Source organism: Coptis chinensis, chromosome 4, assembly GCF_015680905.1.
Source record: "Coptis chinensis isolate HL-2020 chromosome 4, ASM1568090v1, whole genome shotgun sequence".
Lineage (NCBI taxonomy): Eukaryota > Viridiplantae > Streptophyta > Magnoliopsida > Ranunculales > Ranunculaceae > Coptis > Coptis chinensis.
Window position 1 is genome coordinate 37,141,853 of NC_141459.1, and position 23,930 is coordinate 37,165,782.

Here is a 23,930-nt window from a genome sequence, read left to right on the forward strand (position 1 = left end):
CCCCTTTACCAGTGCTGGTCACCAGGATCATGCAACACTGGAGGTTTGATTCTACAGGCACCCTAGTGGAGGTCAAGGACGCTACCACAGGTCCTATCTATGCCCACTGCGTCCAGAAATTCTGGCGTCCACTTGCAGCCAAAGTTGTCGAACAAGCATGCCCTACCGAGCAAGTGGACTACTTCACTGAAGGTGACACTCGATAGTTCACTCAGCCCATTAATGGAATTCACTTCCTCCGTGGAGGCCAGAGGATTCTGCACTAGCACATCCACCAGCTCAGGCAAACACAGGGAGTCATTATAGCGACACAGTAGACCCTCAGAGAGGAGTAGCAGACTTTCCAACAGGAGTAGCGCCGTTTTCAGCACAGTGTCACTAGAACACTACAGATAATTAGAAATGTGCTCCCGCGTAGTGATAGACATGCTAGGACCCGACATCATCAAGGAGAAGGATCTTCTCGATGTCGTGACGAGTCACGCAAGGATTCTGACTAGGCAGCTCCCTAGTGTCAGTATAGATAGTTATAGTTTATGTTTTATTTTTCAGTTGTTTTTTTTCTATACTTATGTAGTATTATGACATTAGACTAATATTAATTCTATATATGCTTATGTTAATTGTTTTTCTTGTGGATTTGATATATGAGTAGAAGGTAATACATATACATCATGCCAAAATTTTCCATATTTATTTTTCATTTCATGCATTTCATATGTTTTCAAAACTACAAAAAAAAAAAAAAAAAATATATATATATATATATATATATATATATATATATATATATATCATAGTAGAATAATAATACCTAGTACAATAAACCATGTATTTCTCGTTCTATATCAAACAACCCACGCCCCAAACTTATTTGGCGATGGCGTATTTTCATCATGAAGAACAGAATACAGGTGTATTGCCATTTTTGCTAATGTTTATATGGTAATCTCTTTCCTTATCTCTTCATACTTTGAGGACAAATCATATTTCTATTTGGGGGTGGTATAGTAACATTTTGCAAAAACTATGTATTTTCTATATTATATATAATATTATATTTCTTCAATTCTAAAAAAAATTTGAAAAAGACCAAAAATATTTTTCTATTTAGTATTAAAAATTCTTGTTTCTATTTTCTATGATGAATAAAAAGTTTAGAAGTCTCATTATAGCAATAGAGTAAGGACTTGTTCTTCAAACTTAGATTAATATACATACAATAGTTTCTGCATCTTTTCATAAGTATTGAATGGCATGCATAAGTATTTGTTTGTATATAGCAGTGAGTTTCCAAGACCAAGGTTAGAACAATTAAGTTCCATATCCTATGAGAATCTAGCCAAAAACCTCATTTAAATGATTATTGAGTGATGACACAAAGGATGTCCGGATAGAAAGACCACACGTCCACTTGCTTGATCACCACGCCATATCTTAAAAGAGAATTTAGGCCCTTTTTGGATCGATATAGCTAAATAAACGTTAAAAACCCAAAAAGATAGTTTTTCCTCTAGTTACCGCTTTTGAGCTTTCACTATTTTCTAAAAGCCTTTTTATTCTTCACCATAAATCCCTAATCCGTTACCACACACAAAAAAAAGCTTACCCAGTTGACGAGTTAAGAATTGGATGGATATCAAAAAAAGAGAAGAGAAGACCTTGTAGAAAAACAGATTAGTTAGTTGCTTCGAAAAGAAAAGAAAAGAAAGAAAAGAAAAGAAAGACCCATCAAAAATCAAAGGAGTCAAAAATCGAATCTCCCAAAAGTCAAAATCAAAAGGAGACGATATCAGAAACAAAAGCAAAAAAAAAAAAAAAGCAAAGCTAGAACTCCCAAAATTCAAAATCATATGGAGTCACAAAGCTAAAGGGCAAAAAAATCATAATTCGGAAGCAAAAAACAAAACGAGGTTCTTTTCTGGTCACAAGTAGCTTGAAGACCCAATTTCTTAACTTATCATATTTTTGTTTTTCCCTTCCTTTTCTTTCTAAACCATCACCCTATCCCCGTAACTCCTAATAAAAGACCTCTGGCTCAATTAGGAATAGGATGGTGTGATAGTAAGTGATAAATGTGATCAATCGACCCCGGTTTCTTTGGACGTCATTTGAGTATGTGAGGAATATAAGTGCCTGCTGTACTTGAGAGAACGAAACTTAAGTGAATCTATCAGAGAGTTGTGATTGCAACGCACTCCTGTGAGAACCTACCTTAAGCACGTTCTCCAAAAGTCTCAGAAACGACTCTGCTTTTGCATTTCATTGATCATGTTTTGCGCATTTAATTATCTTTGGATGATTAAATTATTGTACATATGTTATTCTAAGTTCAAAGGAGCTTGTCCTTATTCCCCGCTAATGAGATGTATAGACTTCTGAGAATAAAAGGAAACAATACCCCTTTGTACTAAATAGAAGAAGTTTGTGAGTACCTTAACTGGAAAACTCTCACAAGGCTTAAAGCTTGTCCACTAAGGAATTTCTAGTGGTTTAAGGCCTTGTTGCATATGATCAATGCAATCGCACTCCGCGAAATGAGATTAGTATAACTTATAATAAATCGCTCATTTGTGATCTTAGTTTTTTTCTCATCCTTACTTGAGGACAAGCAAGATGCTATTTAGGGGTGGTGATCAGCTCCCAAATGTGCATTTTATTATCCTTACATTACTGTATTACAGCCCTTCTTACGCATAATGAAAAGACAACTCATAGCTTTTATTACATTTTTCAAGTTACAGAGAAATTCAAACCACTTATCGTAAAAGCTACGTCTTAGCACCAAAATGAGCCTTAATTACGCTTATTATGAAGACTAGAAGCTGCTATGAAAAAGTATTGAAAAAATCAAAGTCAAAGGTCAAAAACTCATAACCAAGGACCTGAAAGTCAAGTCCTCAACTAAAAAAACCAGAGATAGATGTCCTTAACTCAAAAGAAGGTTTTCTCTAAAACCTATCTTGATCAAGAAGAAATCAAAAAGAAAAAGCAAAAGCATAAAGCAAAGGGTGAGGTGTCTCAAATGTAATGGAGAAGGGCAAATCAGTCATTTGTATAAAGTAGGGGTATAAGAACTAAAAGTTAGGGAGAGAGAGTGCACCTAGACTTATTCTAGTGTCATGTAGGATTTAATTTCTAGTTTTTTTTCATTCAAGTCATTAACTTTATTGTTCTTCAGTTTCAATCTTGTTATTTGTTTTTGTTATTCAATCAATCAATCATCTTTCTTTGTTGTTCTTGTTTCAATCTTTTCATTTTACTTCTTCAATTTTGTGTTCTTTCAATCATTAACAACTTAAGTTTTTCATTGTTCTTCATTAACTAGTTAACCAATACAAGTCCTAAACTAAAGATCCTACCTTCATTTCTTCTAAAACTCCCAACCATTCAAACTCTAAACAATCTATGGTGAACCTCACTTCAATAACTTTTGAATCTACCACTATTAATACAAATTCAATATAATACCAACCTCTGACTTTTTTGGACAAGTCAACTTTTTTCAACCTCTCACAATTTGGAAGCAAAGAACAAAATGAGGTTCTTCTCTAGTTACAAGTATCTTGAAGACCCAATTTTTCAACATATCAGTATAGTAACATTTGGCAAAAACTAGGCAATTCTTATATCAGACATATTAATATATTTCTTTCTTTCTTAAATTTTTTTCAAAAAAGACCAAAAATATTTTTCTATTTAGTACTAAAAGTCTTGTTTCCTTTTTCTATGATGAATAAAAAATTTAGAAGTCTCATTATAGCAATAGAGTAAGGATTCGTTCTTCTAACTTAAACTAATATACGTACAATAGTTTCAACATATTTTCATGAATGACATGCATAATCATTTGATTGTATATAGCAGTGAGTTTCTGAGACCAAGATTAGAACAATTAAGTTCCATATCCTGTGAGAATCTAGCCAAATGCCTCATCTGAATAATTATTGAGTGCTGACACAAAGGATGTCCGAATAGAAAGACCACATGTCCACTTACTTGATCACCACGCCATATCCTAGGAGAGAATTCAGGCTCTTTTTGGATCAATATAGCCAAATAAACGTTAAAAACCCAAAAAGATAGTTTTTCATCTAGTTACCCCTTTTGAGCCTTCACAAATTTCTAGATGCCTTTTTATTCTTCGCCATAAATCCCTCACCAATTATAACACACAATAAAAAGCTTACCCAACTGACAAGTTGAGAATTGGATAGATATCAGAAAAAGAGAAGAGAATACCATATACAAAAACAGATCATTAGTTGCTTTGAAAAGAAAGATCCATCAAAAACCAAAACTCCAAAAAATCAAAAGTGTCAAAAAAATCGAATCTCCCAAAAGTGCAAAATCAAAAAGGGTCGATAAGCAAAAGCAAAGTTAGAACTCCCAAAAATCAAAGTCGTATGGAGTCACAAAGCCAAAGGGCTAATGAATGAATCACTATTCAAAAGCAAAGAACAAAATGAGGTTCTTCTCTACTTACAAGTATCTTGAAGACCCAATTTCTCAACTTATCAGATTTTATTTTTCACTTCTTTTTTCTTTCTAAACCATCAGCCTAGCCCCGTAACTCCTAATAAAAGACCTCTAGCTCGATTAAGAATAGGATGGTGTGATAGTAAGTAGCAAGTATGATCAATTGACCCCAGTTCCTCTAGACGTTATTCGTGTATGTGAGGAATATAAATACCCACTACATTTGAGAGAACGAAACTTGAGTGAATCTATCAGAGAGTTTGTGTTTTAACACATCCCTGTGAGAACCTATCTTAAGGATGCTCTCCAAAAGTTTCAGAAACGACTCTGCTTTTGCATTTCATTGCTCATGTTTGTACATTTATTTTTAGATAATTAAATTACTCTACATATGTTATTTTAAGTTCAAAGGAGCTTGTCCTTGATGTATAGACTTTTGAGAATAAATAAAGAGACAAGCCCCTTTGTACTAGATAGAAGAAGTTTGTGAGTACCTTCTGTGGAAAACTCTCACGAGGCTTAAGCTCATCCACTAGGGAACTCCTAGTGGTTTAAGACTTTGTTACATATGGTCAATGCTATCGCACTCTGCCAAATGAGATTAGTATAATAAATAATAAATCACTCATTTGTGATCTTAGTTTTTTCTTTTATCCTTGCTTGAGGACAAGCAAAATGCTATTTGGGGGTGGTTGATCAGCTCCAAAATGTGCATTTTATTACCCTTACATTACTGCATTACAACCTTTCTTATGCGTAATGAAAAGACAACTCATAGTTTTTAATGCCTTTTTTAGGTTACAGACTATTTTAGACCACTTATCATAAAAGCTCTAATAAGAGCCCAAAACTGTAGTTTTAACCCCTTAATAATCATACTTTTAGACCAATTATGTGAATAATAAGTAAGAGTTAATACTGATTACGTGTTTTTATGCATTTCAGGCTTCAAAGTCTATTATGTGCAGAAATATGCCACTTTAGCGAGATAAAGGAGCAATGGTTGGTTGCTAAGGAGTTCTGTGATTAAAGGCCAAGATTCAAGAAGACAAAGCCTTTCTAAAGCCCGTCCAAAGCTGAAAAGTCAAAGTCAACGTGGGCAGAAATAGCACACAAAGTCAGCGGAACTTCCGAAGACCATATCTTTTGACTCAGACCTCAGAATTGGGCCTACCTTATGTCAAAACGACCGGCTCGGAAAGAGATTTCCAATGGTCTAAGACTTGACCCAATCAGAGGAGCAGAACTGGACGAAACATCTGTCGAAGCCAACTACAGCTGAAGAGCCCATTTTGGACTAAAGAAATTAAGTTTTGGGCCTAATTCTCTGGCCCAAAACATGGCTCCAAGCCCATGCATGATTTTTGGATCTAAAAGTATAAAAACAAAAGCTTGACTCTTTGTTAATGGTAGATAGTTAGACCTAGATTAGAATTAGATTAGTTAGCCTCCATTAATGAGTTTTAGAACTTAGTTTTAGAATTTCATTTCTTGTTTAGATTAATTTCTTGAATCATTAAATATCATTCATTAGATAAATAAAATAGTTATTATTCTTGTCATTTCGATTTTTGTTATTTCAATCTATTATATCTAGTTTTAATTATTGTTGGTTACTATTTCTTAGTTGTTAATTAGATTTTAATTATTGTTTAATTTAGATTAGTAAATTTCGAATCTTGATATTATGTTTAGTTTAGATTCATATGGAAATGATTGCGGAATGATTCTCGGCTAAACCTCCATTAGAGGGGGTTGAGAAGCCTTGATGAAAGCTTGATTCCGATTATCGTAGAGTCGTCGTAATTTCTATTCCACTCTAGAAATGATTAATTCGCCATGAGAATGGGTTTAATCGCTCACATGCTAGTTATGAATTGGTAGAAATGTCATGTGTAATTAGGGATTAGGAAGAACCAATTGTTCTCAAGGTGAGCGATTCAATTTGGATTACTTAACGATTAAATCGTTAGTGAGTTAAGTTGAGTTAAGGTGGAATCAATCCCCCCTAATTCCTTATTATAGAATCAACGTAGTATTTCCGTAGTTGAATCAATTATAGTTTGTATCTTGTGGGTAGTTGCATCGTAGTATATATAATTCCCCCTCGTAAAACTCTCATTAGACTTAAGACCGATTAGTTAACTATGAAATCATTCCATGCTAGAGAACTAGGAGTGGAACGAATTTGTTACTCCACTCTATTTCGATAGAATTGAGAGTAGAAATATTGATAAATATAGACTCGTATTAAGTTTTAGTTTACTTACGTTTTGAGTTTCATCGTTCATTTCGTAGGTAAACTATCATTTATCATTTATCAAATGGCGCCGCTGCCATCTTAGTTTCACTTTAGCATTGTTTTCATAGTATAATTAGTCATTGTTAAGTCCCATTAAACCCTACCCACCCTTGTTTGATTCATACTGTGGTTGTCCGTTTCAGCATTGAAAAGTTCCGCGAAAATTACACCTGAGCGTACATCACCGCTTCAAACCGAAGCATCTTGGCAAACGCTGGAACCTTGAAGCGACCGCCCCCATATCGAAAGCGACCACCCTAAAACATCAGAAACTTGAAGTTACACGAGCTAAACCGCTTCAAAAACGAGCGCACCAGCGCCACTAAGCTGAAATTTGCCGATTTCCACGGGTTAATCGCCTTGCCGCTTAATTCTCGTGGACTCGTGGGCCAAACTTGTTCACCACTTTTATGAAACATTTTACCCACCCCTAAAGACGGATGAAATGCTTTCCAAGATTCACTTCTTTCGGCCGAATCCTCATGAATCATTTTCGAGGCTTGGAATCGTTTCACCGATCTCCTTATAGAGTGTCCACACCATCACCTAGCAAAACACGTTAGTTCGTTGCCTTTTTTCAAAGGACTTCTACACCACCATAAAGAAGTCCTAGACATAATGAATGGGGTAGTTTCCTAAGTAAAGGAGCCTCGAGGCATATAAATTTTTTGGAAGATCGGACTAAGCGTAATAATAATTGGGGGTAGTGACGATTACTCGGCTCCGCTAGTTCTTCTTCAACAGCTTAATGCTACCAAGATGTTTGAGGTTAAATCAGATCCCGAGCTTAAAACTCTAATTGAATCCCTCACAAAAAGGTAGAGGCCATTTACGTACAACAAAAGCCTATCCCCGTCATGAATGTAAATTCAAATCCATGTAGTTTCATTGGAGTCCCGAAAGATCCCGACTCCCACGTCCTATAGCCTATGAACATTCTTGTTCCATTAATAGTGAACCTAACGCCTTGGAGACAAAATCCCAACTTCGGTTGGAGAAATAACCACCAAGTCACACCTACGAGGTACAATAATCAATATGTTAGGCCAACGCCACGCTTATAACCAAGCTCCACCACAACAAAGACAGATCGGGTAATTATAATAATTATAACAACCAAAGCGCAACCTCCCGACAAGGTCAAGCACAAGGTCAATGTAGTTATAATAATTATAATGCTAATACAGTATCGCTCGTAAATAATAACTATCACAATCCGCCCATAAATAATCAACGCCAGATAGTTCCAAATCCACACCACCCGCGACTACTACACCTACACAACCGGATCGCCTTGACACCTTCATACAAGTGAGCCAACAACTTTTCCAAACCATGGCTCAATCTAACCAACACATTCTACAATCCGTTAATAATTTAAACCAACAGTTAGCCCAAGAGAAAGCCCAACCAAAAGGCGTGTTTTCGTGCCAAGCCGATACCCAACCCTAGAACAACAAACACGACTTTTGAGGTAAACGGTAATACTAGTACGGAAACTACAACCGTAGGTGAAGTTAAATGCCATCACCACCCTCCGCTTGCGAAGAGTGGTTGATAACAAAGTAACTATGCCTATAGTTACCCCATCAAGACTCCTACACCGGATATCGAACTAGATACCGAAATAGAAACCTAAGAACCTACCACCGTAGAGGTACCGGTTAAACCACAACCTAAGAAATAGAAAGCCAAGGTTACACATCAAGTCGAGCCATACGCTAAATATAGAGCTTTAAACCACCGTTCCCTCGAAATTAGCCATGCTAACCGGGGATACTAACTTTGAGGAGATTAGGAACGTTTTCAAAAATCTAACGATAAACCTTCCTTTTCTCGGCTATAAAAAGCTACCTAACCACGCTTAAGTTTCTTAAAGAGTTGTGCACTACTAGGCGTAAGACCAACATACCTAAAGACGCCTTTCTAACCGAACAGCTTCCCAACTTTATCCGAAAATAATGGAATTGTTAAGTACAAGGACCCCGGTCGCCCCATCGCATAATGCACCTTAGGAGATTCTCACACGACGACCGCTACTACTAGACACGGGGGGCTAGTGTTAACTTACTCCCGCTTTTATTTGTATAAACAAATAGGTCTAGAGGAGATGCAACCTACTAAAATGACATTGCAATTAGTCGATCGGTCTATTAAGTATCCTAAGGGTGTGGTTGAAAACGTCTTTGGTTAAAGTCCAAATTTTTACTACCCAAACCGACTTCGTTATCCTCGACCACGTAAGTCACTAACGACTCTGTACCTATCATTTTTTAGGCGTCCCTTCTTGGCTACTTTAACGACTCATAAACGCGCCACATGGTTCGATGTCCTTGTCTTTTGGCCATCTTTCCTTCGTTGAGGTAAATGTTTTCAAAATGAGGACACAAGATCCCGATTCATCTACAAATGGAGAGGTTAGCATGATCGAGAGCTTAGCTCAAGATTACTTCAAAAACATGTTTCCGGAGAAACAGATTAACAAATTCCTTTCCTTCGGAAATTCCAACTTTAACAATGACTCCCTGGTAGTAGACGAAATCGAAGAAGAATTCCTGCAACTCTTTTGCACCGCTTCTTTACCACTTCGCGAGTCCCCCCTTGCCAACAACCATTCATCCCTTAATGCTATGACGGAAGATGAATTTTTCAATCTCTATCCCAGTGATCCTTTTGACCCACCTATTGAGGAATTTCTTGCATATATCAAGATTTCTGATGATATAGACTTGAGAGCTCTAGCTGAGAATCATTCACCTTCCATCACCAATATTCCTCACCCTCCACCTTTTCAAAGGAACCTCAAGTTTGCACTCGATCCTTTAGTTTCTCTTGTGCTTCATGATTTTTTAAATCCACCTAGTAAACAAATACTTCCTAAGGATAAACCACTTGACACCTTCATTTTCAGACTTGAGACAGTCCCTAACTACACCATGAATGAGTTTTGTGCTAAACCCACATCCTTATTTCTTCCATGCTTTCCCTCTAAAACTTATCCCAATCCACCATATCTTCCACAACCATTCACTTTTCCACACTTATTCACTAGGACACCCTCTCGTTCAAAGATGAAATACGAGGTGCATGCTCGGTTATGTTATAGGTCTATCCGACTTCGCTTTCATTCCACTAGGCTGCGTTGTAGGAAATCTTGGTGCTTGATTGTGTTTGGATATGTTTTCTGTGATATTTATTTATGGAACGATCCACAACTATTTCGGTTGTTGATATATGATAAACTGCATATTCATACATATGTTTAGATAAAGTCTCGAGTATCTGACTATAAACGACTTAATTTTTGTTTTTGGTGCATTTCCTTTCATTTCCATATATTGGTGAATGCACCATTCAAGTAACCGGGCCCTCCCTATGGAGTGTGTGGCTATAAGTACTGGATCCTAAGTCCACGTTTCACATAATTCACGTTTTCCACTCTTGCATGTTTTCTTGGTTTTTGAGTCATGTTTCTCTATGGTGTGAATTATGTCTTTATCGCTTATTATTTTCCTTTATATTAAACCTAATTCATAAAAAGTAAAAAGTTTAAAAGCTATAAAAATAGTAATCTAGCAAGTCTCGAATCGACTTTAAAAGACCCGACGTTTTAAAACAAATTTTTACAAACCTGTTTTCAAAAATTTGTTTGGGGGTGGGGTGTTGGTTTTTCCATTCTTGATCACTCAAATTCCTATTCTTACCCCCACCTCGCTCCCTTGAAGAGTAGCTAGATTTCTTCTTGTTTGTTGTTTTGATGTTGTTTGCTATTATATTTAGTAGATATGATGTTACGTTGTTAAATTCCGTAGTTAATTTTGACTTTTGTAGTGAAATGTTGTTTGAATGACAATATTAATATAATGTGGTTATTTTCATTGTGCGTGGTTGTTTAATGTTGATCCCACTTTCCCAAATTGTTTGGGGGTGGTATTATGTAGTCCAACATGATTTATATATGACCTCCTTTTTTTTTTAGAAGTTATTTCGGAGTCAGGGTGAGAATATTGCCGAATAGGCATATATATGAGTAAATATCATGGTAGGATGAAATCTCGATAAAATAGGTAGGTTCTATCCTAAATTCAACCTAAAAGATATTAGGGTTGTTTTAGAATCAAGAATATGAGTTGTTTCCGTTTTCGGGTTCGGAAATTTTAGTATTTCTGGAAATTGCCGGAAAAGCTTTTTGGCAATTTCACGATTCGTTTTAGCAACTTAAAACCTATATAAACTTCATTCATTCTATACTCACAACCCACACTACACCTAACTTCCATCACTCATCTTTCACTCCCACGTTTCCCGTTGTTCGTCTCAATTTTCAACTATCAGCACCTCGGAGCGCACCGGGCGCTAGAAGTAGAGCGCACACACCTAAGTTGTTGAAGCTACCAAAACAAAAACACTATAAGTCAAAAAAAAACTAAGCGCACTGCTTCAAGTGGAGCGAGCGACTGACTTTGACTTCCGTGACCGAAAAATTTCTAGTTTGTCGGGTTGTTCCCTGGTCATTTCCACCGTTCTCCAGGCGTAGTTTCGAGATGACATCTCCTACAATAATACTGGAATAGTCTTTCGAAGATTTGTTCCAAAGCAGTACTTATGGTGTTTGGTCTCGCGAGGTGATCACACACGTAGGCTGGGAACCGCTTATGGTTCTTGCTAGCATTTGTTATTGGACTTACCATGCCCACTGAAATACAAGACCCATGGTGCTATTGGGTAGATAATATGCATGTCTGGGAGATAAGGTAAGTTTTTAATTCCATTTAGTGTCTGCTTATGTCCCAAGCAATTTAATTCTGTTAACCCCATAATGGGTGGAACTCTTATAGAGTTGCGTTAGTTTTTATATTAGTATGTTTTACCCTTGTGTTGCAGATGTTCCAGAATTTCACGCGTTTCTATGGTATTTTTCTACCCTCTTTATTTAAATGCTTTGAGGACAAATCATGCTTCTTGTTTGGGGGTGGGCATAAAAACACGTGTAATTAAGACATCGGTTAGGATATAGATATGTATAATATGCACTTGTTTTCTAGTTAAAATTTCAAAAATTAAAAAATATAAATAAATAAGTTATGCTATACACTTAGGAATATTGGTATTGTTTTCTTTCTCTATGCTCTTAACAATCTAGAAGTCTCACGTAGCTTTTGCATTAGAATAATTTTAGAAACTTAGGTTAATATGTAGGTAATAATCTTTGCATCTATCTAAAAATATATTACATGAGTATCTATGATTGTTAGCAGTAAGTTTATGAAATCTAGGCTAGAGTACTTATTCTACAAATCCCGTGAGAATATAGCCTAAAGCCTTATAAGAGTGAAACATTTGAGAAATGACACAAGGGAGAAGTAAAATCCGGATAGAGAAATCACACGTCCACTTGCTTGATCACTAAACCATATCCTAAGCGAGAATTTAGGCCCTCTTTGGATCGATATAGCCAGAGATTCAAACCTATGAATTATTTTCCGCTAGTCGCCCCTCTGAGCCTTTCTTTAGCCTTTCATAAACCACAAATCCTTTTACCCCGTTGCAAACAAAACAAAACAAAAAAAAAAAAAAAAAAAAAAAAAAAAACCCTACCCAATTTAGAATAAGTCTAAGAATAGAATGAGGAAGAAAGAAGAAGAGAAAAACCTGTGTAAACAAAAATTAGTTAGTTTCTTCAAAAAATAAAGAAAAAAAGTTTCCATCCAAAAAAAAATAAAAATAAAATAAAAACTCCAAAAAATAGAATAAAAGGAGTCAAAAGTCAAAGAAAAAAAATATATGGCTAAGGATGGAAACAAAGTGTAGAAGCAAAAGTAAATAACAAGGTTTTCTCTAGTTACATAATATGAAAACTCTATTATCTCAGACTTGTCCTTTTTGAATATCTATTTCATTCCTTCTTAAACCATCTCCTAATCCCCGAAACACCTAATAAAGACCTCTAGCTCAATTAGGAATAGGTTAGTGTGATAGTAAGTGGCGATGATGTGTTTGATCGACTCGGGCTTCCTTTGTGTGTCATTGAGATTGTAAGGTAAAGTGTGCCCACATCAAGCACTACTAGAGTAAATAAACTTGAGTGGAAAAATCGAGTGTTGTATCTTGACTATTATTGTGAGAACTTACTTGAGGACGCTATTCCGAGTTTCAGAAACGGACCTGCTATTGTATTTCATAGTATTACTCATTGTATATATGTTTATTGTAGATGATTGATTATTATGCATATATTACCTTAGGTTTTTGACTTGGTTATTCTTGTTCATAGCTAGTGAGATGTATAGATAATTTGGAGCATAAATAAGGAAACAATAGTTTTCTTTCTTAGTCGTTGTAGTATAGATGAAGTTTGTGAGTACCTTCACTGGAAAACTCTCATGAGGCTATAACTCGTCCACTAGGGAATTCCTAGTGGTTTAAGGCCTTGTTGCAAATGGTCAATGCAATCGCACTCAGCGAAATGAGAGTAGATAGAACTCCATTTTCGGTCACTTATGCTAATTTCTCATATTTGCTTGAGGACAAGCAAAATGCTGTTTGGGGGTGGTTGATAAGAGCCCAAAACTGTAGTTTTAACCCCTTAATAATCATACTTTTAGACCAATTATGTGAATAATAAGTAAGAGTTAATACTGATTACATGTTTTTATGCATTTCAGGCTTCAAAGTCCATTATGTGCAGAAATGTGCCACTTTAGCGAGATAAAGGAGCAATGGTTGGTTGCTAAGGAGTTCTGTGATTAAAGGCCAAGTTTCAAGAAGAGAAAGCCTTTCTAAAGCCCGATCAAAGCTGAAAAGTCAAAGTCAACGCGGGCAGAAACAGCACACAAAGTCAGCAGAACTTCCGAAGACCATATCTTTGGACTCAGACCTCGGAATTGGGCCTACCTTATGTCAAAACGACCGGCTCGGAAAGAGCTTTCCAATGGTCTAAGCTTTGACCTAATCAGAGGAGTAAAAGTGGACGAAACATCTGTCAAAGCCAACTGCAGCTGAAGAGCCCATTTTAGACTAAAGAAATTGGGTTTTGGGCCTGATTCTCTAGCCCAAAATGTGGCTCCAAGCCCATGCACGATTTTTGGATCTGAAAGTATAAAAACAAAAGCTTGACTCTTTGTTAATGGTAGATAGTTAGACCTAGATTAGAATTAGATTAGTTAGCCTCCATTAATGAGTTTTAGAACTTAGTTTTAGAATTTCATTTCTTGTTTAGATTAATTTCTTGAATCATTGAATATCATTCATTAGATAAATAAAATAGTTATTATTCTTGTCATTTCGATTTTTGTTATTTCAATCTATTAGATCTAGTTTTAATTATTGTTGGTTACCATTTCTTAGTTGTTAATTAGATTTTAATTATTGTTTAATTTAGATTAGTAAATTTCGAATCTTGATATTATGTTTAGTTTAGATTCATATGGAAATGATTGCGGAATGATTCTCGGATAAACCTCCATTAGAGGGGGTTGAGAAGCCTTGATGAAAGCTTGATTCCGATTATCGTAGAGTCGTCGTAATTTCTATTCCATTCTAGAAACGATTAATTCGCCATGAGAATGGGTTTAATCATTGACATGCTAGTTATGAATTGGTAGAAATGTCATGTGTAATTAGGGATTAGGAAGAACCAATTGTTCAAGGTGAGCGCTCATTCGATTACTTCTGACGATTATCGTCGTTAGTGAGTTAGGTTGAGTTAAGGTGGAATCAATCCCCCCTAATTCCTTATTATATAATCAACGTAGTATTTCCGTAGTTGAATCAATTATAGTTTGTATCTTGTGGATAGTTGCATCGTAGTATAATTCCCCCTCGCAAAACTCTCATTAGACTTAAGACCGATTAGTTAACTATGAAATCATTCCATGCTAGAGAACTAGGAGTAGAACGAATTTGTTACTCCACTCTATTTCGATAGAATTGAGAGTAGAAATATTGATAAATATAGACTCGTACCTAAGTTTTAGTTTATTTACGTTTTGAGTTTCATCGTTCATTTCGTAGGTAAACTATCATTTTATCATTTATCAAGCTCCCTCTTAGTGCCAAAAGAAGCCTTATTAACGCTTATTATGAAGACTCAAGATGCTATGGAAAAGTGCTAAAAAAGTCAAAATCAAACTACAAGTCAAAGTTAAAGTCAAAGGTCAAGGACTCAAAACTAAAGTACTTAAAGTCATGTCCTTAACTCAGAAGACTAGAGATGGATGACCTTGTCATAAAAGAAGGCTTGCTCAAGAAGATATGAAAAAGCAAAAGCAAAAGCATAAAGGGAAAATATAATGCAACATAGTGAGGTGTCTTGATTGTAGAGGGAGAGGGCAAATCAATCTTTGGCAAAAGGTGTAATATAAAAGCCCAAAAGTAGGAGGAGAGAAGGCACCTATACTTAATTTAGTGTCATGCAGGAGTAGTGCAATCTTTATTTTCAAGTCATTTACATTCTAGTCTTTTTCATTTAATTTTTGTTCTTCATTCTTCAATCAAAGTTATTTCAATACAAGTTAATATTCAAGTTGTCATTTAATCTTCAACACAAGTTTGTTCATTGATCAGCTCCTAAATGTGCGTTTTATTACCGTTACAATACTTCAAATATGCCCTTCTTATGCTTAATGAATAGACAACTTATAGCTTTTGCTATCGTTTGTAGGATACATGCCATTTAGGATGTATATTCCTAATACGTGCATTTTAGCTAAAAAAAGACTGCTATTGACGCTACTTGGGAAGATTCCAGCTTAGGAACAAAAGTGTCAGAAAGTCAAAATCAACTGTCAAAGTCAACTTTCAAAGACTCAAGGACTTAAAGCTAAAAGCCATGGACTCAGGGACTTAAAGCCAAAATAAAAAATTCAATTGTATGGGCTTAAGTCAAAAGCCCACAAGATTGTTTCTAGAAGGAAGGGCAAAGATGTAATTGGTGTCTTATATAAACCAAAGAAATGTAGAGAATTAGTTATCCAATATTTTAGGGTCCAAACCATTTGGTTTGTTAGAAGTAGAAACCCTGGAGCTAATCTTTGGTCATTAGGAGTAGATAAAATGTTTTAATTTAATAGTGTAATTTGTTATTTCCTTGTTTTCCATTTTTATGTTCTTCAAGCTTTAGTGTAAACCAAATTCTTAATCTTTTCAATACAAGTTTTAATTACATCTTTTCAATACAAGTTTTCATTACTTATCTCTCATTGATTCAATCCCACAAACACAAGTCATACTCATTTGACAAGTTCAAATGAGTATAACTTTGTAAGCAAGATAATCATCCAATCTATTTTCATAAATGTTTCTCTATTAAATCCATAAGTGTTAAGATTTCAAACTATTCTAGATAAGAACTAGTGTTTCCACCATTAAACTTAGGAACAAAAGAGTAAGAGAGACTAGAAAATAGTAGAGAGAGTTTTTTCCATCCATCAAACCATTCCTCCCACCAAAAGGATTTAAGGTGAACAACAACAAACCTAACACCACTATTTACACCAAACATCCATTCAATACAAAGTTTTTCTTCATTCAAGTTAGTCAAGTTTCAATACAAGTTTGTTTCATTAAAGAACAAGTCATGAGTTGTAAGAGACTACCTTCCCACCTTCATAAACTCCCATCAATCCATCTTTAAACAATCTATGGTGAACCTCATCAATCTTTTGAACACTTACCACTATACTAAAATGTCACAGGACCTAGCTGAGGTCTTGGTATAATTCTGTGATGAATTGTGTTAAACACGTGTATAATATACATTGGCTGTGTATATTAGTTCCTCACACAACCCCCTCTCATTAGGTTGTTCTTATTATGTATGACAATCTAATAAGAGATTAATACCACACGTGTTTACCAATTCTTTTGGTAAATAGTTTGGTCTATTTCCCTTTTGTTTTCTTAAGATTGAAAAACGGGTGGCCCATAGTTGTGCATATTGGGCCCATTGGATGATGTGCGCATTGAAGAAACAAGAAATTTGTCTCAAGGCCCATTTTCGAATAAAAATCACTCTCAAAACTAGCGATTTTTTTTTATCACTCTTCGAGGACAAATTTTGGGTGAAAATAACCCAGAAAACCAATTTTCGAGTGAAAATATCCCTTAAGGACAAATGACCCGGATTTGAAATAAATATTTTTCCGATTTTATCATTTATGTCGTTTTGCTATGAACAATGAGTGTGCATACCTTGTGTTGATGTATGAACAATGATTGTTTATACCTCAAATATGTGAACATACCTCATACAACATATTGATATATGAACAATGATTATTCATAGCTCATGTTGAGGTATAAACAATTATTGTTCATACTCCGATCCAATAGGTGTTCTACTCATCATATATTATGTTGAGATATGAATATTGATTTTTCATACTCTAACTAGATATGAACAATTATTGTTCATAGTTCATGTTGATGTATGAACAATGATTATTCATACCCTAAATAGATATGAACAATGATTGTTCATATACTCCAATGAGTGTTATTATTGATCAAACATTATGTTGAGGTATAAACATTGATTGTCCATACCCCAAATAGGTATAAACAATGATTGTTCATACTCTAATAAGTGTTCTTATTGATCATACATTATGTTGAGGTATGAACATTGATTGTTCATACCCTAAATAGGTATGAACAGTAATTGTTCTTATGAACAATAATTGTTCATAGCTTATGTTGAGGTATAAACAGTGATTGTTCATACTCCAATAGGTGTTTTTACTGATCATACATTATGCTGAGGTATGAACAGTGATTGTTCAACCCAAATAGATATAAAGAATCAAATGAACAATGAGTGTTCATAGTTCATGTTAAGGTATGAACAGTGATTGTTCATACCCCAAATAGATATAAACAATCATTGTTTATACTATATACACCGGGTCATTTCGGTTAAGCCAGACCGTTTATTATTTCGTACTAGGGATATACTTGACATTTTATCTACCCGAGCCGTTTTTAATTTCGCATCAAGGGTATACTTACCTTTCATCTAACCGGTCCTTGTGAGTGATTAAAAAAAAAAAGTGTCCTCTAGAATTACTTTCCCCTTGTAACTCCCTCTTGAAAAAAAAACCTTTATATTATAAGATATATTAGGAAAAAAATTTTGAAACATTGAGTATTTGACACAATTGCATAAATAGGTCATAATCAACTTGTTCAAATTCAAGATGGTATTAAATTTCTGAACCCAAAAACTTTCCCTCCATTATTTTCTCGAAAAGTTTTAAAAACGTTTCAAATCAAGAAAATTGGACTTGTTTTTATCGTTTATAAACTTCCACAAACCCTCACGTCTCTCCTCTTAATTCTTGAACCTCATTTCATTTTCACAACCTCATCATATCTTCTTCTTCCACTATAACAAAATGAATCTCCTCCTTTCTCTCTTCTGTAGAAGAAAAAGATATAAAAGAAAGTCCAAACAAAAGCGTCAAAGGGTGGTCTGCTCTTTGATCACTCTCCCAGCAGAAATCGTCTTGGACATATTCTCCAGACTAGCCTTAAAATCTGTAATGCGTTGCAAATGCGTCTGCAAAACATGGCATTGCATCGTCGACAACAACCCGACTTACGCAAAACCCAAAGTTTCTGTCGAGAGAAACAAGTATCTTATAGAAAATGCGGGGTGCGGCAGCGAGGTAATAAAGTCACTTACATTGCCCCCATATTTTAGTTCTTTAGATATTGTTGATTCTTGTAATGGGTCGTTGTGCTTAACTGAATTTTATTATAGTGGTGTTATAACTATGTATGTTTGCAATCCATTTACAAGGGAAAGTACAAAACTTCCTTCTACTAATACCATTCCTTTTAAGGTTTGGTTTTGGTTATGATCCTATACGCGTTGAGTATAAGGTGGTACGATTAGTTTTTCATTCTTTAAAAACTTGCATTGCTGATTGTAAAGTAGAAGCTGAGGTTTTTACACTTGGTTCGACTTCTTGGAAAAGGATTGGGGAGTCCCCATTTAGTCCTAATGATCCGGATTGTTCTGTGTATTGTTGGAATCTCTTGTGTATTTCTAAATACTAGTGTGTGTGTGCAAAGTGGAGGAGATGAACAAATGGTATTCTCGCCACTTTAGTGCATAGTAGATAGTCCCACATTGGTTATCCACCACATCGGGTAGGGTTCGGGCTTGGGCTTGGGCTTACTGTTGTGGGTAGTGGTTAGACCAATAGCCTAAACTTGTTTTGCCTTTTTCTTGAGCAGCAAGTTTCAGTGTTCTATTAGGAGTTGGTCTCTCTTTCTCCTAACCTCTATAAATAGGACTGTGAGTCCATAGAGAGAATAGACTTGATCAGAAACTCAACTCAGAGAAACAGAAACTCAAACCAGTTCTTTTCTTCTTCTCTTCTTCCGGCCGCCGAGAGAGTTATATTGTCGTTCTAGAGGGTAGTCTGTTCTAGTGCAAAGTCAGGCTGCTGTTAACCATTGAATCCTGTGAGGAAGACGCCACTGTTGCCTTTCTGCACCATTGGAAGGGGCGAAATCTTTCCTTAAGGACAGCCTAATCCGCGCCTTGGTTATTCCCAGTTATTGTTGTCCTTGTTTCTTTATTGCTACTGTTCCTTCTGTTCTACTTTAGTTGCTGTGTTCATACAACTATTCTAACAATCTTAAGGAAAGATTTTTGTAGTAGAACAAAGGAGAGTGCTTTAATACGACAATCAAAAGATAAGTCTTTTACTTTGAGTTATTGTTTGTGTTATTGGGTTATGAGTTTAGAAATTTTCTAATAATTTCGTTTTTGGTAGGGAAACCAATTAAAGATTGAATATTTATTGATCTTTTGTGGTTTATTAAACCCTATATGGTTGTAGACTTTTCTCCTACGTTTGTGGGAGTCAAATATGAGATTTCTATCAAGAAAAACATCAAAGTTCGTCTTTTTGACAGCTGCGCCACTTTCTTCACGAAACTGCTATAACTTTCAGCTCAGAGCTCGGTTTTGCAATCCACTTCTTGTGTTGGATAGCTGATTCAAAGAGCTTTCCAGTGGTATAAGGCTTGATACCCAATTCTTCATGAGCTGGTTCAGAATTACAGTTCTTTTGAACTGTTTTTTCTAGAAGGAGGAAAATATGGTAATCCGGTTTTTCAATCGGTTAGGTATCGTATTCTTTCACTCTTTGCAATTCTTTTGGTTTAATTATATGGTGATATTCTTGCCTTGAGTTGCATGCTAGTTTTTCTTAGGAAGGAAATCCCTAAGCTTAAACTTCTTTAATAACCTAGTCAACAAATTATACGTGTATATCACTGAGGAATTAATTGGTTTAACTAGAAGTAGTTTGATATTAATTTTCTTTGTACATATGTAGATGTATGTAGATGGTCTAAGAGAGACCTTAAGATAGTTAATATCAACCACACTCAAATCTTGGATAGTAATTATAATGTATTCAATGCATAATTACTTATCTTTATTGAGTGAACGTGTTGTTAGACGATGGTTATAATTGTACTGTTGTGAAAATACATGTTAGATGAAGTAACTTGTAGCTTATATCTAATATAGCATATGTTAAAGTTGTGTAGCATGCTAGTTTTGGATATTAATCATCGTGGATTTACTTTAAACTTGATAATAGTTTATTGGTAAATTTTTCTAGTTGAAGACATTAATGGATTAAGCCATTAGATGTTGTGGTAGTACTTGAGGTCTTGTTGATAGGGTATTCTATCTTACTTGAGCTCATATAAAAAGAGGAGGTGGAGTCCTCAGTTGTTTTGCATATTTAGTGGCTAGATTTGCTTAAATATCGTATACTTTTTGTTGTGAGGGGTACAGTTAAAGTTTACTTTTCCTTAACCTATGATATGATATTTACCATGTTTGGCATGAATGCATTATTTAACATTGACATGAAGTTTAACCATGTCATATATTATTAAGTAATGAGCATCGTTGTCTACGAGAGGAAACAATATAGGAAACAATCAATATCCTCTTAAACCTAATTTAGTCAAGGAGATGTAAAGTAATGGTTTGTCTTCTTAGACAATATCCTCCAGTGACTATTTTAGACAAGGAGATGTAACGCTTGTAGATTGTCTTATTAGGCATTATCCTCCTATGACTATTGATAAATAGCCAAGGTGATGTACAAGTGCGTGGATTGTCTCCCTATGACAGTTGGAATGTTGAATGATGAAAAGAAGGATGATAATGATATTATCTTGGGTAAAACCCTTTTCATCTAAATTCTTTAAAATTCATTTGAATCACTTGTGGATTTCCTTTCATATAGATAGCATGAACATAATATGACTATGTTTAATATGATCTAGAATCATAGACTTGAGTAAAGTATATTCTTGTCATAAGAGTGCATTTTATTGTTGTTGTTTCTTTTTTTAGTGTTTGTAGCAAAGATAATGTGTTTTGCATGTAAGTTTGATTAGGTTGAGTAACCATTGAACTGTGGGGGTAGTGACCCATATGCATGACACTGTTTTACCATAGTTCATCTCACAAGATAATTGGAAAGACACTTGAACTACAAAGTATGGAAAGGTCTTGGGCCTATCCAAAAATGTTTCAAAATGTGGGGGGTGTCTTGCCAAGGCTATTGTGAATGAATCTAAAAGAAATATATATATATATTTTTTTTGAGACCTAGAATTATCAAGTAGATGTTCATTGGTGAAACTCATAATAGTGATATTTGTTTTCAGTTGTCATGAGTGATAACAATTTTGTAGATACCACACTATTATTGAATGTCTTATATGCTAATTTTATTTGAGGTTGTGCTTTCTGAAATTGGCATAGAGTGGTTGAATGTTCATAATGAACTACATAAGATAATCCCATTATTTCTGCACAAGAAATTTGGAAGACTATCAATGAGTATTTCCACCATTAACGGTGATGATGTTTATATGTTTCTTAAGGAAGATTCATTAACCTATAAGGAAGTTGTCTGTCTATGAGAAGTGTCTTTTTTGAAGGATACAACTCCTCTAAACCGACTCTTGATTTATTGGGGATCTATAGGTTGAATTGGATCTTCAAGAGAAAACTAAAACGTGATAGTTGTATTGCAAAATACAATGTTAATAATAATAGCCAAGGGGTTTCAATCGAGAGACAAAATTTATACTATTTTGAAACCTTGCTCATATAACTAGAATTTCTTCTACGAGAATTCTAAAGACTCTAGTTGAGTAGTTGTCTTGGAACTACAATACCAAGTAGTACCGTGATGAAATGGGAAGGTATACAATTTAGTTAAATCTTTGTATGAGTTGATTCAAGCCTATAAATGGCATGAGCAATTCAACAACATATTAGTGTCATATGGATGTCAAAGTACCGTTGTTGATAAAAAAAAAAATGTACTTTCTTTAGAGCAAAGCAAGACATATGTGTTAATCTCTCTTTGTTTAGATGATTTAATATCATGAGTGCTAGCATTGAGAATGTGTATGAGACAGAGAAAATCCTATTTGAAACACGCCATAAACCGTCATTGAAAATGATATTTTATTATGTTGTTAAACTCATTTCTCAGAATCGCTATATTCAGGTTGTCAAGATGTTGACGTTTGAATATGGTTGAAGGCCACACACCTTAAACCGGACCGGCGGATGGTATAGGGGAATTTCGGCACTACTGAGAATTGAATGACCGTGAATATAGGAATTAAAACTTATGTTGGTCTCATTATATTGTTATAGCACTTAGTAGAAATATTTTTCATTGAAAAGTATGGGTATTATGATAGTAAGCATGTGTTAACACATTTTGTGGCAAATATCCATCTTATGAAAAATAATCTCCTTGTGTTTTCTCATACTAAATATGTCAATATCATTGGTAGCCAATTGTACTTGATGGATAATGTATGTGAGACATGACATTGCCTACATTAATGGCATCTTGGTGATAACCCATTGTGTCCTTATAAGGAACTTTGATGTATATTGTCGATTATCCAAGTACTATAGCAGAGCCATTGATTATGGATGATATTTAGTAGATTTCCATCATTGTTAGAAGGGTAATATGTTATAAACCGGATCCAAAGAATGTTTATGTGTTTACCTTTAGTGGAAATTGAGTGTCTTGGATATCATCCAAGCTAATCGCCTTAGAAAAGGCATGTGATGATGCCGGTGGGTTAGCAACCTCTTGGCAAATCTTCCCATTGGCTCTAAACAATGTGTATATGCTTTGCAACCGTCTCATTGCAATAGCTAAGACATGTTATCTTATGTGCAATGGGAAAAGAATACATGTAAGTTGAGATATAACTTAATCAAGCAAAATGCTAGAGATTATGTTAGGTTGGACTTAGTTTGGCCACATGTCTAACTCACCACTTCTTTGGAGGCAAGTGGTTATACGTCGAGGGGATGGGACTTTTGCTTTAGATAGAGGGCTTACACCGACGCAACCCCACCTATCGATTGGAGATCCCATGAAGTAGGTTCAAAGGAAAAACAAGTCACCTCGTTGCTCGGGTATGCTATTGTCTTTCTTTGAGGCGTCCCACCCTATGACTAGATAGCATTATTGTATACTTTGTATAACTTGAATAGCAATGAGAAAAGGATGAGTTATTTTACTCTTAATGGAATCCATAGTCCATTATTTTTATGAGATAGTGTATTTTAACTGCTATGTACACTTGATGGATATCCACCTACGTGAATGTAGATTTGGGTCGGTTCTTATGAGTATTCGTGCAAGTACTCTAGAGCATTCACATAACACGAAATGTATGAAAAAGCCAAAAAGCATAACACCGCTGAAAACGGTATATATAATGAAAGAGCAATGTGGGTACATGTCCTCTATTTTACTACAAGGGAATGTTGGTTCAAAGATTTTTAATCCACCACTTTCACGTATTATAAGACATGTTACCCTATGACCGGTTCAAGCCCAGTAAAGCACCAAGATCTTTATGCATTATTTTTTCGATTCTCTCGGCATTTCGTTAACTCATTTCTTTTGTAATATCCTATTCCAAAATAGTGGGAGACTATTAGTATTTTGAAATAGTGGGGGATTGTTGGAATCTCTTGTGTATTTCTAAATACTAGTGTGTGTGTGCAAAGTGGAGGAGATGAACAAATGGTATTCTCGCCACTTTAGTGCATAGTAGA